General features: G+C 36.1%; 1 protein-coding gene across 15 annotated transcripts in view; it reads right to left on the reverse strand.

Moving 5' to 3' along the window:
• Nucleotides 1–16,737, reverse strand: part of Ppfia2 (PTPRF interacting protein alpha 2) — a 443,940-nt gene that overhangs the window by 421,700 nt on the left and 5,503 nt on the right. The window lies entirely within an intron of this gene.

The raw sequence follows: 16,737 nt of genomic DNA on the forward strand, positions 1-16,737 counted from the left end.
CCTCTCTCTCTCTCACCCCCTGCCCTGTCATTACTGTTCTATCACATATCATTGCAAATACTGGCTTAATAATCAGTTACCTCAACGAAGTCAAGCATTCTTCAAAGAAGAGTTATTTGCCACTTGTGCTATTCATTTCCACAGGCCCAGTGCATCCTCACAAGAAAAAGGAAACATCCGCACATCATCAGCTAAATGCCTATATCATACGGAGCTAGCCCCAAATCAGATATATGACATTTGAAAATATGTAAACATCACTGAGTGCAGGAAGCTGCATCTGTGCTGGTATGTCACTAGTGTTTGCGTTCTCAGGATCACCTGAGGCGTGGTCCAGGTGATCTCTTCCTGTTCCTGTGGAATGCTCTTCTATATATCCAGTATCGTGATCTTACAAATTTGCAAACTGTGTAATCTCCATTGTAACCCACTTGGAAGCAAGTCATGTTTCAATTTGGAGTTAGTTCGTATGCATGGACCCCTCAAAGTAACCACTGTTCTTTACTGCATTTTGTAGCTTTGCTTTTTCTCCATAATTCATGGGTGCTGACTTACTTCACATGAAGCTTCCAGCTTCATCTCTCCTGTAATTCTAGTAGCTTTTTAATCCCAATTGCCAAATAGAAATTTGCTATACATTTAGTATATCTTTATTACTTGAAGGATATTTGTATTGTTTCTCTTACTTGTATGTTATAAATCATGCTCTTGTGAACATCTGTGAGCAGAGTATGTGTGGAAATATGTTTTCAATCTCTTGGTTAGGAGACTAAGAACTGAGTTCATGCCTGACTGTTATTTAAACTATTTTTCAAAATGATTTTGAGAATAATCCTGCCATATTATATGCCTGTTCGCAATCTCTTAAAGGTATAAAGTTCGCACTGACACTTGCATTGCCTTTTTAATTATAAATATTTTCCTGACTATATGATCTCAGTGTAGTTTCTATATGAAAGACCTAATTACTGTAGATGTTTAGTATGTTTCCCTGTGCATAATGAAATCTAAATACAAAATCAATGCAATGTCTCTTTGTGCTGGCTTGAATAAGAATGGCCCTCGCAGGCTCATGTAGTTGAATGCTTATTCACCAGTTAGTGGAACTGTTTGGGACAGATTAGGGAATGCGTTCCTATTGGAGTATGTGTGACTTTATGGGAGAAAGTGTGTCACTGGGGATATGCTTAGAGGTTCAAAAGCCCAGTCTCTCTGTCTCTGTCCCTCACTGTTTCTGTCTGTTTGTCTATCTATCTATCTATCTATCTATCTATCTATCTATCTATTTGCTTGGCTACTGCCCAAGGACTATGTTGTAAAAGTTCTCATCTACTATACTAGTATACTATTATACTGCTTCTCCCCATGATAATAATGGATTAACCCTATGAAACTATAAGTAAACCCTAAGTAAATACGTTCTTTTCTATAAGTTGCTTTGGCCATGGTGTCTCTTCATGGAAATAGTAACCAAAACATTATTCAAATAGTTTATGCATTAAAATAAATGATATTGTCTTCATAATGATGATTTTTAGCAGTCTTTATTTGCAATATGAGGTTTTAGCTGATATGGCTCTTAGAAAAAATTTTCTTATCTTTAACTTTTCTCATATTTAAAAAATTCTTTTTCTGCTATTAGGCGTCAAAGATTTTCTTTCCTAGAATAGGCATGATAACATATTTCTGTGTTTGCAGTAGATCATGATGGAAAGGCCAGTCTGGGCTACAAAGAGAAACCCTATCAGAAAAAGTAAAATACAAACATGTGTGCACACACACACACACACACACACACACACAACAAAGAAGATATTTTATTATATTTTCAAATATATATTTACATGTTTACATATCTATGTATATAAGTACTATATATATATATATATATATATATATAATTTTTTAGTTAAATTTTTGTGCAATGGGTTATGAGAAGTATCTTAATTCATTTTATACAAATATACAACAATTTTAGTATTATAAAACCACATTAAATTACGTTGGGATATTTCTTTCTTTTTTTTTTTTTTTTGGTTTTTTTTGTTGTTGTTGTTTTGTTTTGGGTTTTTTTTGTTTGGTTGTTTTTGTTTTTTGAGACAGGGTTTCTCTGTATAGACCTGGCTGTCTGTCCAAACCAGGCTGGCCTCGAACTCAGAAATCCGCCTGCCTCTTCCTCACGAGTGCTGGGATTAAAGGCATGAGCCACCATGCCCGGTACTTTGGGATATTTCTTGAGTTGAATTGGCAGTAACTATACATAAGAGAGAGAAGTTTTATTGTCTTATGTGCTCCATTGATCTGTGTGTCTAGTTCAAGCTGACCCAGTTACTGAATTGCTACTGGTGAAATCAATCAGCCTAGCTTTGGAGCTTTATCAGGATATTTTTAGTCATTTGTCTTTTTTATCTATTTTTGAAATCAAAGCATTCTTTAATAATAATAAAACACGACTGCTGATGCTTTTATGTATCTATGAAAAGATTATTAGACGATCGTAGCAGACATGACAGGAGTATGACTGGAGACTGGGGACATGTGCCATTAGAACACCTGCCTGCCTTGCCTGACAGTGTTTCAAACCATGACACTTCAAAGGACACATAGTAAAATTAATAATAATCATTTTTATTTAATTTTTATTTGGACACAAGGTTTCTCTGATTAACAGCCTTGGCTGTCCTGGAACCTGATTTGCAGACTTGTCTCAAACTCACAGAGATCTCCCTCTGCCTCCTAAGTGCTGGGATTAAAGGCGTGTGCCACCATGCCCAGCAATTTGTTTAGAACTTAAGTGGCTTTTATTAGTACTTCCTAGCTTTCTCTAGTAAGACTTAAAGAATTTTTTTTTAGAATTATTTTTAATAGTCTATTCTTCTTTATGTTAGATAGTTCTCTAATGATCAAGACTATGAATGGGATTACTTTAGTATGGTTTTTTGTGAACAGCTTTTCATATACTATAGAAATAAAAATCTGCTTTTATATCTCCATCTATTATCCTATACTATTGCAGAATTTGTTTATTCGTCGTTGTAAATATTTTTTGTACTTAAAAGTATTTTAACACAGGGAGTGAAATAGCCAGATTTTAATTTTAAATAGAGTGCTGCTGCTGTGGGGAGGGTGTATTTGAAGAAGGAAAGAACAACAACAACAACAACAAAAAAACAACCATCATTTCACAAAACTCTTAGGACCATCACTGGTATCCAGGATTTTAAATATGGCTAAAATATGACAAGATGAGGACAGTGTACCAGAAAGTGAATAATGACAAACAACTGCTTATTTTTCTCAGAAAAATAATGTTTAAGTCCCTCTTCAATTAGTATTGTGCTTACGGAAGTTCAGAGACTGCCCCCATAATAGAATACTGTGCACAGAGGATCAATTTTATCTAGTGCTAAGAATCAATGATAAAAGTTGAGTGATTTTTGGCATTAATTTTTGATCCACATAAAAAGACAATAAAGCTTTCAGAGTTTTGGAGACATGGGAAAATGGAGATTTGCTTCCATAGGCCAGTGTTTACCCAAGTTTTATGTGTTTGATCGGTTTTGGATTTGTTTATCTTATGTTAAGGGTGTGAGCATTTTTCGTGCATATAAGTATGTACCACATTCATACCTGCATATATGTATGTGACATATATACCCAGTAAGGTTAGAAGAACACATTAGATTCCTTAGAACTACAGTTGTGGATGGTTGAAAGCTACTATGGGAAGCAAACATGAGTCCTTCGAAAAAGGGGCATGTGCTCTTATGTGCTGTTTCTCTTGTCTTATGGGATTAGAACTGGGATCAACTCCTGACCAGAGCAGGGGTTCCAGGGAATCCTCCCCATTTGGTGTGAGAAACATAAAGACTGCAGCCCAAAAATAATGAGATTGTGGCTGTGAGCAACACAGTTTCTCAGGCATCCCTCCAATTAAATAAATAATCCCTCTGTAGGGAAATAAGAACACCTAATGACTTCTACTAAGAATTTTTTTCAAATCTACAAAGTTAAAACTAGGCATGGGAAAGTAATGATGAGGCAGAAGGGTAAAGGATGAACCACACACCATAGGATGAAAGCCATTATTAGATCTCCCAGACTGAAAGACTTAGTAGTAACTGCTGGTAGTGTTCAAGGTGATAAAAGTAACACTGAACAGCCAAATGAAGTAAATGGTGATAGAGGATTGTAAAGAAGACACTGATCAAAACAAAGAGCCAGACAAATACATTTGTTTAAAAAAAAAATTAGTGACATTTAGAAAAAATCTAGAACAAAAAGCAAGTGTGAAAACAAAATTCCAAATAAAATAACAGAGAAAAAAAAAACAGAAGGAAAAATACAAAAGAAAATGTGAGAAAGAAATTCTTCGAAGAGGAGATGAAGAAAAGTTCTAGGGGGATATGTCCCAGAAGCAACGCTTTCTAAAGTAATGGTTTCCCAAATGATAAACATCATTAAGTCATTCCAACAATAATACTTAAGATTATAAATAAAAATAAGGGTACACTTCAAGTATATCAAGACTTCTAAAAAAGATGTTTGTGTAAATGTCAAAGATAGAGATAGGGTTGCCATCCCACAGTGAGAAACTCTGACCTAGAATTATTTCTGTCTAAAAGTACTACAGGGACAAAAATGAAGAAGAGCCTGAGAGAACGGTAGTGACCGGCCCAAATTGGCATCCAGCTCAAGGGGAGGTTTCAATGCCTGACACTATTACTGATACTGTGGTGTGCTTACAGATAGGAGCCTAGCATGACTGCCCTCTGAGAAACCCAACAAGCAGCTAAAAGAGTCAAATGCAGATACTTACACCCAGCCAATTGACAGAAGCCAGGGACCCCTGTGGTTGAATTAGGGAAAAGGTGGAAGAAGCTGAGGAGGAAGGAGACCTAATGGGAAAATCAGCAGTCTCAGCTAACCTGGACCCTGAGATCTCTCAGACACTGAGCCACCAATCAGGCAGCATACATCAGCTGATATGAGGCCCGCAACACATATACAACAGAGGACTGAGAGAAGATGCACCTAAAACTGGACTGACTTGAGTCCCAGGGACTGGGATGGGGAAGAGTCAGAGGGAAGACAGGTAGGAGGAAAAAAAAAAAAAAAGAAAAACAACAGTAGCAATACAACTTACCTTCAGAGGGAGAAAGCTGATGACTGCTTCACAATATATATATATATATATATATATATATATATATATATATATATATATATATATATATTCAAGTAAATTACAGTACAATAAACTACAGAAAGGCATGCCCAAATGATTGCTAACCTAAACTTTTATATCACTTCAAACAGCGCAATGATTTAAACATGAGGGTGAATTAAGACATCCTAAATATATTTATTTAAAAAATAAAGATGAGATAAAGACATTTTCTGAAAATCCTAAGTGAAGAAAATGATTTATTTGAAAAATTTACACCAAAGAAAGCATTGAAAGTAGTTTTCATGTAGATTGAAAATCAACTCAGATGGAAGATCTGAGATCTAGAAGAAATAATATGTGAGTCAACTTAAAGAGATGCCATCCTGTAACACTACAATGTATATATACTATGTAGAAAATACAATAAAGAGGCCGGCACATTGAGAATCCCATGTTGTTAAGAATACATATTTCAAATCATAGGAAAGATATTAAGCAATGTAAAGTGTAAACTTTCTAGAGTGGAAGAAGTGAATGTCTAATAAGGAAAATATATTCGTTCATTTCCCTGAAAAGTAAAAGAATTAATAAAAGTAACACTGAATAGATAAGACAATGGATATGCTATAGATTGTAGGTTAAACATATGTGTGTAGGCAAGTATAATAATAAAAAAGACCACATAAGAGTAAACCCCCCAAACTGATATATATATATATATATATATATATATATATATATATATATATGTGTGTGTGTGTGTGTGTGTGTGTGTGTGTGTGTGTGTGTGACACACAATTTAAACATATAAAACATTGCTTTTATTAACTGTCCTAGTTATTGTTATATTTGTATGAAGAGACACTGTAAGCAAGGTCACTCTTATACAGGAAAGCCTTTAGTTCACAGCTTGTTTACTGTTTTACAAGATGAGTGTATGATCATCATAGTGGGAAGCAGGCAAGCATGATGCTGGAGCAGTAGATGAGGACTTTACCTCATCCTGATCCACAGGAAGCAGAAAGAGAGGGACTAGGCCCAGCATGGACTTTTGAGATCTCAAAGCTCAGCCCTAGTGACACACCTTCTCCAACAAGGCCACACCGACTTCAATAAGGTTACTCCTCATAATTCTTCCTAAATAGGCTGCTAACTGGGAATCAAATATTAAAATATACGAGCATATGGGGGGCCATTCTCATTCAAACCACCACACTAATAATTGAATAAGAAAGATAAAATTTATGGGAAAATAGATACTTAAAAATGGACATGAACACTGTGGTGATAAAATTGAGCCATTCAGTCATAACAGTGATATAGTTGAGTGAAACTAATAATTCCAAGATATAAACAAAGAATAAAAGAATTGAAAATTAAAAAGAGTGATTATGTAAATGTTGTTGTAGGTGCTTAAACTTGTGTCTACATGAACACAGAATTTCAGGTAGTAAATTTTCAAATAAAGTTATATTTTAGAAAACATGACATTTAGTACAGTCATTAAAATTTGTCATTTCAGGACTCAGACAATTTCTATCAAAGACCATTGGCTTCTTTAAACCCAATCAACATTGGATGCTACTATTTACCAAGCTTGAAAATAAGTCAGGAGCATGTTGATATTTTATCAGTAAAGTCAGATAACACGCAAGATGAAGGATTTCATTATTTTCACACATGTGTATCACTGTACCGTCCATTATCCTCCATTAACCCCTTCTCTCATACTTCTGATCTCCCTTCATCCGTTCAGCTTTCATGTCATATGTATTTATTTCAATTCAGATTTCAATATGCGAAAAAAAAACCACAATATTTTATCCAAATATCCTCTTTCCTCTCCCTTCATAGATCCCTTGCTCCATGTGAACTGCCCCAATACAAACACACACACACACACACACACACACACACACACACAAACAAGTCAATTCAGTTTGGTCAAAAGTTCTAATTAGAATAGTTTCTTTCTATTAGAAAGACATCATCAGTTAAAAATCTTTGGCATAAAATTTTTAATTAATTTATTATTTAAAGAGATGACCAACAAAAGATGTATCATAAATTACCAAACTTATAAGGAATGGTACAAACCATCACCAGAACAGATGAAAAAACAGTTTGGAGCCAGATAATAAATGTTTTAATTGAAGCAATCTTCGAAGCAATTGTTTTCCAAAAGAGGAAGATAGGTGTAGTGGTGGTTAAATACATTAGGCTGTTAATTAGTTTTATTTATTTTTGATTTGTAAAACCCATCGCTAAAGACCATACTTTTGCAGCGCTGTTTATTAGTACAGGAAATATATATGATGTGGCATAATTTGCCCGAGACAAGAAGGTGGTGCCTTAGACTCTGAGAGCACTTCTAATTCATCACAGGAGGGGGATGAGCAGTGAAATCAGCAAAAGCCACTGCCATTTTCAAATAATTTATATATCACTGTGCTATGTAGTAGAATGACATCATGTGGTTACTGAGGGTTCCTTTAGAGCAGAACCTGACACAAAAGGAGTCATGGGACAATTAGCGAATCTAAATTACTTTTTAGACAGTCATGATTAAGTTTACATACTACTAAAAATATGCATCCTTTATAATCACTTAAAATTTGCAAAAGAAAAAAATGTAGATTGATGGGAGCAGAGCACAAAGGTCCTTGCAGCCACAGGTCTCTAGAGATACCAGGGTTAAGCACATAGGGTTATCTTTCCAATGGGAAGGATATAAAACCTGTCCAGAAATCTGCAAATTGAAAGTGATTAATAGCCTGGCGATCTGATGTGCTAGGCCATGTCAACCAAGCTACTACAACCAAGACAAAGGTGGCTAAGAACCTAAATGACCCTTACAGCCAAGGGTTTCCTCAAGTTCCCATAAACAAGATCAGAGATGACTAAAAGCACAAACGACCTCTATGTTATCTGTCTGCCCAAGACCCTTCCCTTAGGCCCTTAAGCTAGCACAGGTTGCCTGTCCTAGAACCTATCCTCTTGGAAGAAATTACATGTACTCTGAGTTGAGTTTTGATGCAATGTGTTTCGTTATGCACCAGTGACTATACTATGCCAGGAAACTTGTTTTCAAATAGTACTGCATTTCAAATATGCTGACAGGAACCATCTGGTATCATATTCCCTGAAGTCTTGATCCAGGTTGACAAAGTCAATACGAAATGCTTTCCCATTCTCACAGTTTTGTGGCTTGTTTTCCTGCCTTCCGTGAATACTTGCTATGTCTTCCTCAGTAGACAGGGTGCAAATTTCTTCTTTTATATGTCAGAAATCAGATATATCAGTTTAATGGCTTTCCAGCAACATGAATTGAGATGATGTTTAGTTGTGTAGACAGTCAGCAGGAACCAGTAAGTTACAGACTCTCCTCTAACTTTCATGGGTGAATAAATAAACCTTAATGAAACTTTGGATAGATGTCTTCACTTTCCTGCTGTGATGAGATAAACTATCTGTCCTTTAGTCTTTGAATTTTAAAATCCAGTTCAGATTGACGATCTCCCTTTTCTAGTCCTGTACAAGAACATAAAACGCAGCTTGTCCTGTAGTCCTACGCAACCTAGGTCTTCTACTTTTATACTCACCTTAGGCTGTTTCAAGATCCTGGGAACAGGATGGTCTCACTCTTCTCAGGCACTTTCCACTCAGGGATCTCTCTTCATCTCACCAAAGTCAGAGAATTAGGGGTGGAGGAAGGGCCACAGCTGGATGAGGTTGCTCTCCTGTCACCCCTGGTCTGCACTTACATAATGGCACTAATATAGTCAATGGTCCTCTTCCTTTCCCAGGAGCTTATCTGTGGCTATCTCAAAGAACCCTTGGTACATTCTTCTCCATTTTAGTAGGCTTTGTCTGTTACCTCTCTGAGAGTCAGTCCTCCAGTTAGTCAATTATGTTTAGACATAGAAGCTGTGCGTGTGACGGTCTGCTATTCTGATGGTTGAAGATAACCCTAAGGGACATCCATTGTGAAGGCTCCATTGATACTTTAAGTGCTGACTACTTTATATTTGCATTGTAAGACCAAACATCTCCCTCTAGCTTGCTGTAGAAGCAAGGGATTCTTCTGCCTCTACTGTGATTTTATTTTATTTTATTTTATTTTATTTTATTTTATTTTATTTTATTAGCTTTAAGCTCTACCTATAGAACCGACAAAAGCTCATCAAGCTTTTTGAGTAGATTCCTTGAGACTCTTCCCTTTTTCTGGGTAGAATGATATTTACTCCTTAGCCTGTGGTGCAGAAAGTGACACATAGTGCATAGCAAATAAAAAACTCTCCCATATGGTAATGTTCCTCTTTGACCGTTTCACAAAGGGAGTAGTAGCTTTCTAAAGGAAAATAGGATCCAGGTTTGGAATTGCTGTTACTATACTGAACAGCTGATGGAGTGAATGTGGATGTTACAAAGTCTTTCAGTTGAGAAGAAGATCATTTGAATTACTTGATACTATGGATAGGAAATCAAAGGAGAAGATAAAAAGGAATGGTTGAAAGTTGAAAGACTGGAGAACATTGTTACACAAAGGAAAATATGAATAGAAACAATTAGGAAGAATGTGTAGGAAAAAGAAATGACTCTAGGAAAAAAATGATTTTCAAGTAAGGGAAGGGGGAAATTCCAAAGGAAATAACTTACAGTGTTGTTGGATTATTCAGGGGCATAAGAATGTAGTTGAAAGGACTGGAGAGGTAAAAGAAATAGATAAAATCTTCAAATAGATACTGTTTTGTTTAGCTGTTCAGGAAAATAACTACATAGAGGAAACTATAATAATGGCTACAACATAAGTAAGAAGAGATGTAATCTCTGTGAGAGACAATTGGTAAAGCACTGTTAATGGGTTGGATTAGTATAGACCACAAATGAGTCTGCTCAATCCAGATGTCATTTTCACACAGTATGAAAAGATCTTTTGTGTCAGAAGGACCATGTGACTATAGTTACTATAGAAGCAGAGAACTTGAGAAAACTATTAAGAATGTAATTTTGGGACTGGAGAGATGGCTTGGTGGTTAAGAGCACTGATTGCTCTTCCAGAGGTCCTGAGTTCCATTCCCAGCAACCACATGGTGGCGTACACAGCCTTCTGTAATGGGACCCGATGCCCTCTTCTGGTGTGTCTGAAGAGTGACAGTTTACTCAGATACATTAAATAAATAAATCTTCTTTAAAAAAAAATGAATATAATTATGAACACTTTTGAGATTTATTTTTAATAACATGTATATATGTGTGGAGGAGTCTGTTAAGCATACCTGAGTGTAAGTACCCATGGAAACAAAAACAAGTCATTGGATAACCTGGATCTGGCATATAAACTTGACTCCTTTACATGTTCACCATAAGTTCTTATCTGCTGAACTTCCCCAGCCCCCAGTTAACATTTCTAATAGTCAAAAATGTTAACCAAAGGATATCTAAATCTTCATTAATATTTATTAAAGTTAACATTTCTAAGTATTCCAAACTCTACGGGTAATAATTATCACTGAATAAAGCCACTACAGTGACAATACTAAAACTATATAGTTCCGTGTAGCATTTATTGAGCATATAGTATCTGCGAGTCTGTTTAATTTAATTAACTATTTAATGTATTCCAACCCATGTATTTCTCACAGTGATCCAGTGTAGCACTTTGTATCATTGGAATTCAGCAATTGTTCCGAGAAAGTTATCGAGTTATTAATTCATGAGACAAAAGGATAGCAAGACAGTATGTCCCTAAACCAACACTACCTTTAGTGCACATCTAGCCCATTGCAAATTTCCCCGAAATATTTTGCACTTGAAAATACTTTTGCTATTTGGAAAATTTTAAAATGTACTTACTGATAAAATAATTTCTCTCCTAGAAAAACAAAAACAAAAAACTCAGGTGACAGCATATGCTGGTGAGGATGTGGAGAAAGAGGAACGAACACTCCTCTGTTGTTGGTGGGGTTGCAAGCTAATACAACCACTGTGGAAATCAGTTTGGCAGTTCCTCAGAAAAATGGACATAGTATTACCTGAGGACCCAGCTATACCACTCCTGGGCATATACTCAAAAGATTCTTCAACATATAACAAGGACACATGCTCCACTATGTTCATAGCAGCCTTATTTATAATAGCCAGAAGATGGAAAATACCCAGATGTCCCTCAATAGAGGAATGGATACAGAAAATGTGATACATTTACACAATGGAGTACTACTCAGCTATTAAAAACAATGAATTTATGAAAATCTTAGGCAAATGGATGAAACTAGAAAATACCCCTGAGCGAGAGATAACCCAGTCACAGAACAGCACACATGGTATATGCATTCACTGATAAGTGGATATCATCCCAAAAGCTCAGAATACCCAAGATACACTTCACAGACAGCATGAAGCTCAAGAAGAGGGAGGACCTGTTTGTGAGTGATTTGGTCCTTGTTAGAAAGGTGAACACCCTCACAGAAGTAGGGAGAGATGGAGGGCATAGAGGTTCCTGGAAGGGGAGAGACCGGGAAAGGGAATAACATTTGAAATGTAAATAAAGAAAATATCCAAAAAAAAAGGCAAAGGAGAAAATATTAAATAAAAACCATTCTTTACTTCAATAAACAGTCCTCTCATCACGATTCCTCACTGGGCTGTACACCAGTGTGTGTTAAGTCACCTTGATAAGCCCACCTGACAGGTTTTAAAGTTTTCAAAAGTGCGTTTATATACCTCCTCACAGTTCTTCTCTCACGAATGAGTGGGTTATAAAGAATTGAAATAACCTGACCAAAAACCTTTCAGAGAGATATAGATGAGCCCCAATTCAAATCTCTAACCTCTGGCTAGAGGCCGCAGTCTTGGCCACTCAGCAAGTTACTAGTTATGAACATCCTTTTTCTTCAGTGTTCTCATATTTCAACTACCTTTTGGAGTTTGATGCCTTCACAATCCTGTTTCAAATGCCATCAATGTCCAACAGTCTATTTCCATAGCACAACAATGTCCTACACAATGATTGGCTGCACTTGGGATAGACCAAATGGGCTGATTTTCTGTTTGACTGTCAGTGGAACACAATCTCTCTCCCCTGTGCATGTATCTGGTATTTTTTTTTCTACTGAATCTCTGGCCCTGTGCAAAGGCAATACAAAATAAAGAGAGAAACAGAATTGTTGGATGGAGCATAGGGTCCCCAGTGAAGGAGCTAGAGAAAGGACCCAAGGAGCTGAAGGGGTTTGCAGCCCTATAGGAGGAAAAACAATATGAACTAACCAGTACCCCCAGAGCTTCCTGGAAGTAAACCACTAATCAAAGGAAACACATGGTGGGACTTGTGGCTCTAGCTGCATACATACTAGAGAACGGCCTAGTAGGCCATCAATAGGAGGAGAGGCCCTAGGTCCTGTGAAGGTTCTATACCCCAGTACAAGGGTATGCCAGGGCTAGGAAGGGGGAGTGGGTGGGTTGGGGAGCAGGAGGAGGGGGATGGGATAGGGGATTTTCAGAGAGGACACTAGGGTTAGCATTTGAAATGTAAATTTAAAAAATTTAAGAAAAAAAAAGCAGTTTATGCTCTGTTCTTCCTCCTGAGCCATGAGCATGGTAGGGCATGCTCATGTTCATGAAAACACCCAAGATACAAGCCTATGCAAGGACTTGACAAGCACAGAGACTTGTCAAGGTCCACCTGGAACAGTCAACAATCAGGTGATATACAGCTAACTGAATACTTTGCAGCATGAATTAACCCATCCAAAGACCATCCAATCCAAGTCCAGACTAGCCAAACTCCACAAACACAGAGCTTTGTACTCTACTGATAATTTTATGGTATTTGTTACCAAGAATTATTCAAGAAATGGATAACTAAGACTTCAGCATTCTGGTATCTAGAATGGTGTAGAAGTTTTAAGTCATGTTTCTGATGTCATGAAGACAGTGGTTCTCAAACATGTGGGTTGTAACCCCTTTTGGCAAACCTCTATCATCCAAATATTTACGTTAGGATTCATAAGAGTAGAAAAATTACAGTTACAAAGTAGCAACAAAAATAATTGTATGGTTAGGAGTTGCCCCAACATGTGCAACTCTATTAAAGGGTCTCAGCGCTAGGAAAACTGGAAATCCCTGCCTTGGGAAGTAGAGGACACAGAGGTAAGTTATTGGCCATATGGTAAATGACAAAGTAAGTAAGACAGGAAATGTATTTAGGTTTCAGAAAAGGATTCCTGCAGGAGAAAAAAAATTCTAAGGTAGACTTCACTAGTTTTGATAATGAATTGTTGCATGGAAGTGTGAACAAAATAAACCCTTTCCTCCCGGTGTTGCTTTTGGCCAGAAATAGTAACCCTAACTAAAACAGTATAAAAATAAATGTTCTGTAAAGACAAGGAGTTTATTGCTGACCCAGGTATAGTCTGGGATAGTTTGTGGATACAATATGACCAATTTATAAAAAGGGAGATATTAGGAGGCATGACAGATAAACTTAAGGCAAGGTGCAGAAGGAAAGGGGCAATCTGAGGTTTATTTAAGAGGTAAAGGACTATGATGTCTCCTTGAGGAAGGGGATCAGAGTTGGAACACTAAGCATCATCTATGAGGTTGCTTCGGTTTTGTATAGGAAACTAGAGAACTGAGTAGAGAGTATAAGGCAAAGGAAGCTTGCTTGCCAGTGAGAGATGTTTAATGGATGGTCCCGGTTCTATAGAATAGTAGAATGAATCTGTACATTAGAAAATCAGTTAAGTGGATATAAAGCCAGAACATTATGATGGAAAGTGGAAGGATGTGAAATTATCAGCGATTTTCAAACACTGATATGCTCCAAAGAGAAATGGAATACACTCTGAGGCAGATATTGACATAGTTAATATTGTTGAAATATTGCTGCATTTCTCCCAAATGTATACAAAAGAAAAGGGGATACCTAAAACAAACCCCTCATCACCAGTGCCTGGAAGCTTTGTATTGTCAATTTAGAATAGCTTTATCATAAGGTTTATGTCTGATTTCAATTCTGCTTGCTTCAATAATGTCATTTTTATATCACTATAGTAGTTTTACATTTGGTATGTTCTATTTATTTCTGCCTCAAACCTCACATTTATGATAGCCATTTTCCCCTTCTGCTTCCCAGTACAATGGGAATGTCCCCCAAAATACATTTCTTAAAAACATCCACAAATTTTCAAACATACCAATTAAAGAGCATCTGTCGACTATTTGAATGCAATCTATACGCCTAACAATGCATACAGAGATATTAAATAGTCACATTAGAAAAATATGAGTGCCATTCCTATGTTTAAGGACTGTGGAGGCCCGTGTCTTTCAGGTGTTTGTAGTAGTAACATGCTGATCAATATTTTAAAATGTTAAATAATGCAAAATAGCTGGCTATAGTAATGTAATGGTACATGATCACAATCCATATCCACAATTCTTCAAAAAATGTATCCTGAAAATGGGTATTTTACTGAAAGTATACAGCAAAACTAGATCTTAAAATAAGAGACCATAGGCTCAATTTTTCTATAAAGTAGGACTATGTATAGTGTTCTCTTCAGAGGTGTATATTTATAATTAAGAATGTGCCATAATACAAATTATATACACATAGAAAATCTGATTTAAACAATACAATAAGCTTATAAATGAAGAGATTGTTTAGCAGTTAACGTGTTTGACAGACGAGGAGCAAACATGCAGATTGTATGTTTTAGTGCTATGTTGCATGACGACCTGTTTATAATTTAGTGCATAGACAGGAGGAACAAGGGCAGCTTGAGGCTAGCCAGCAAGCCAGACTAGTCACATGGGCTAGCTCTGGGTCCAAGTGAGAGAGGATATACTTCAATGAATAAGTTGGAAAGTAGCAGAGTGAGGCTTCCAAAACAATATTTGGTTTGCACACTTGCAGTCACACACACACACACACACACACACACACACACACACACACACACGAAAAAGAAAAGAATGCACCTAAAAGACACACACACACACACACACACACACACATGAAAAAGAAAAGAATGCACCTAAAAGAGTTGTTAAACAAATTGTACAATAGTATAATAAAAGATAAAATGTAAATTATTAGACATTATAATCTCAATATTTTATTTATCTACAATTGCTAGGAATGATTTTCTCACTCTTTTCTCCAGGATATGCAGAAAGTACAATGGGCTTCTTAATAAAACACTATCATGAAATAGAAATAATCACCCTATGTGACACAGATAAGTAAGGTGTGACTTAAGGTAGAATACTGTTTTAAAAACATGTGTGTGCAAATGGATCATTCTTATTAAAGAGTGAGAGAGACTATAGCTTGAGAAATCACCTTATGAAGAACAATTATCAACACTGAAACCTCTAAACTGTAAAAAGTATCATTCTGCTTGAAGATTAGATAGCTGCTCTTGAGAATTAGTCAACATATACTGGATGCTGAAATAAAACCAGGCTTTTCAATATATCGGAGTCCCTTGAAAGTTTATTTCCCACTGAAACCAACGGAACGCGTGTAGATCCAGAGCAGAGATCGCTTGTCTAGGGGTCTGGGTAAGATGGAGTGTGATCCAGCCCATGCAAGAGTTATAATCATCTTTAACCTAACACGGAAAGTTAATACCAGCTCTGGAGTTGGTTTTGAGTTTTATTCACTTTATGTAGTGGAAGGATACATAGTACAAGATAAATGGTGATAAACTAATGTTCACAATTTGTTATTCCATTTCTTAAATTAAAAAAAATTAGTACTTAAAACAAAAATTTAGTTTATTATAGAAAATTATTTTAAATGTCATTTATATTCTGTGCATCTTTTTACTACCAAAAAGCAGTGTTATCATGAAACTCCTCAATAGGTCACTAACAGATCCTTACTATTAACTCCCAATGCAAATAAATTTGGAATCACTATTTTTTGTATAATATTCAAAACTGGCAGAAACTGATAGAAAATTAGTTTGAACAACTTTCTAAAATTTTCCATTTCTTACTTTCCTTCTTTTGTTTATTGATTCATTTTTGTCTTTCTGAAAGAGTTTTGTCACATAACCTAGCCTAGCTTTAAACTCTTGATCCTCTTTATTCAAGTGTTGCGATAACAACCACAAGATCCACATGGTTCACAAGTTCCAAAATGTTTCAAAAATAAAAATAAAACTGCTTTGAGTATTATTTTTTTAAAAAAAATAATGTATGAATATTTATTAAAAATTAATCTAATACTGGATATTTTTTAAGACAGGCAAATTAAACATTAATTATGGAGTGAATTCCCAGAATACTACCATTTCGAAAGACAGACCACACTGATGAAAACTGAAAATAAGATTTTTAAACGTCACGACCATGTTTAATAGATTAACAATTTGAAGAAAAGATTATCCATTCTCCTACATTATGGTTGAGGAAGAAGTGTTTTTCTGTCTTCACCAAAACATAGATGAAATTTTCAATAACCAAAAACTCAGATACTCTGTCACTAATTCTTCTATTACACTCTCTCTCTCTCTCTCTCTCTCTCTCTCTCTCTCTCTCTCTCTCTCTCTCTC

This window comes from Mus pahari, chromosome 9 (genome assembly GCF_900095145.1).
Source record: "Mus pahari chromosome 9, PAHARI_EIJ_v1.1, whole genome shotgun sequence".
NCBI classification, from domain to species: Eukaryota; Metazoa; Chordata; class Mammalia; order Rodentia; family Muridae; genus Mus; species Mus pahari.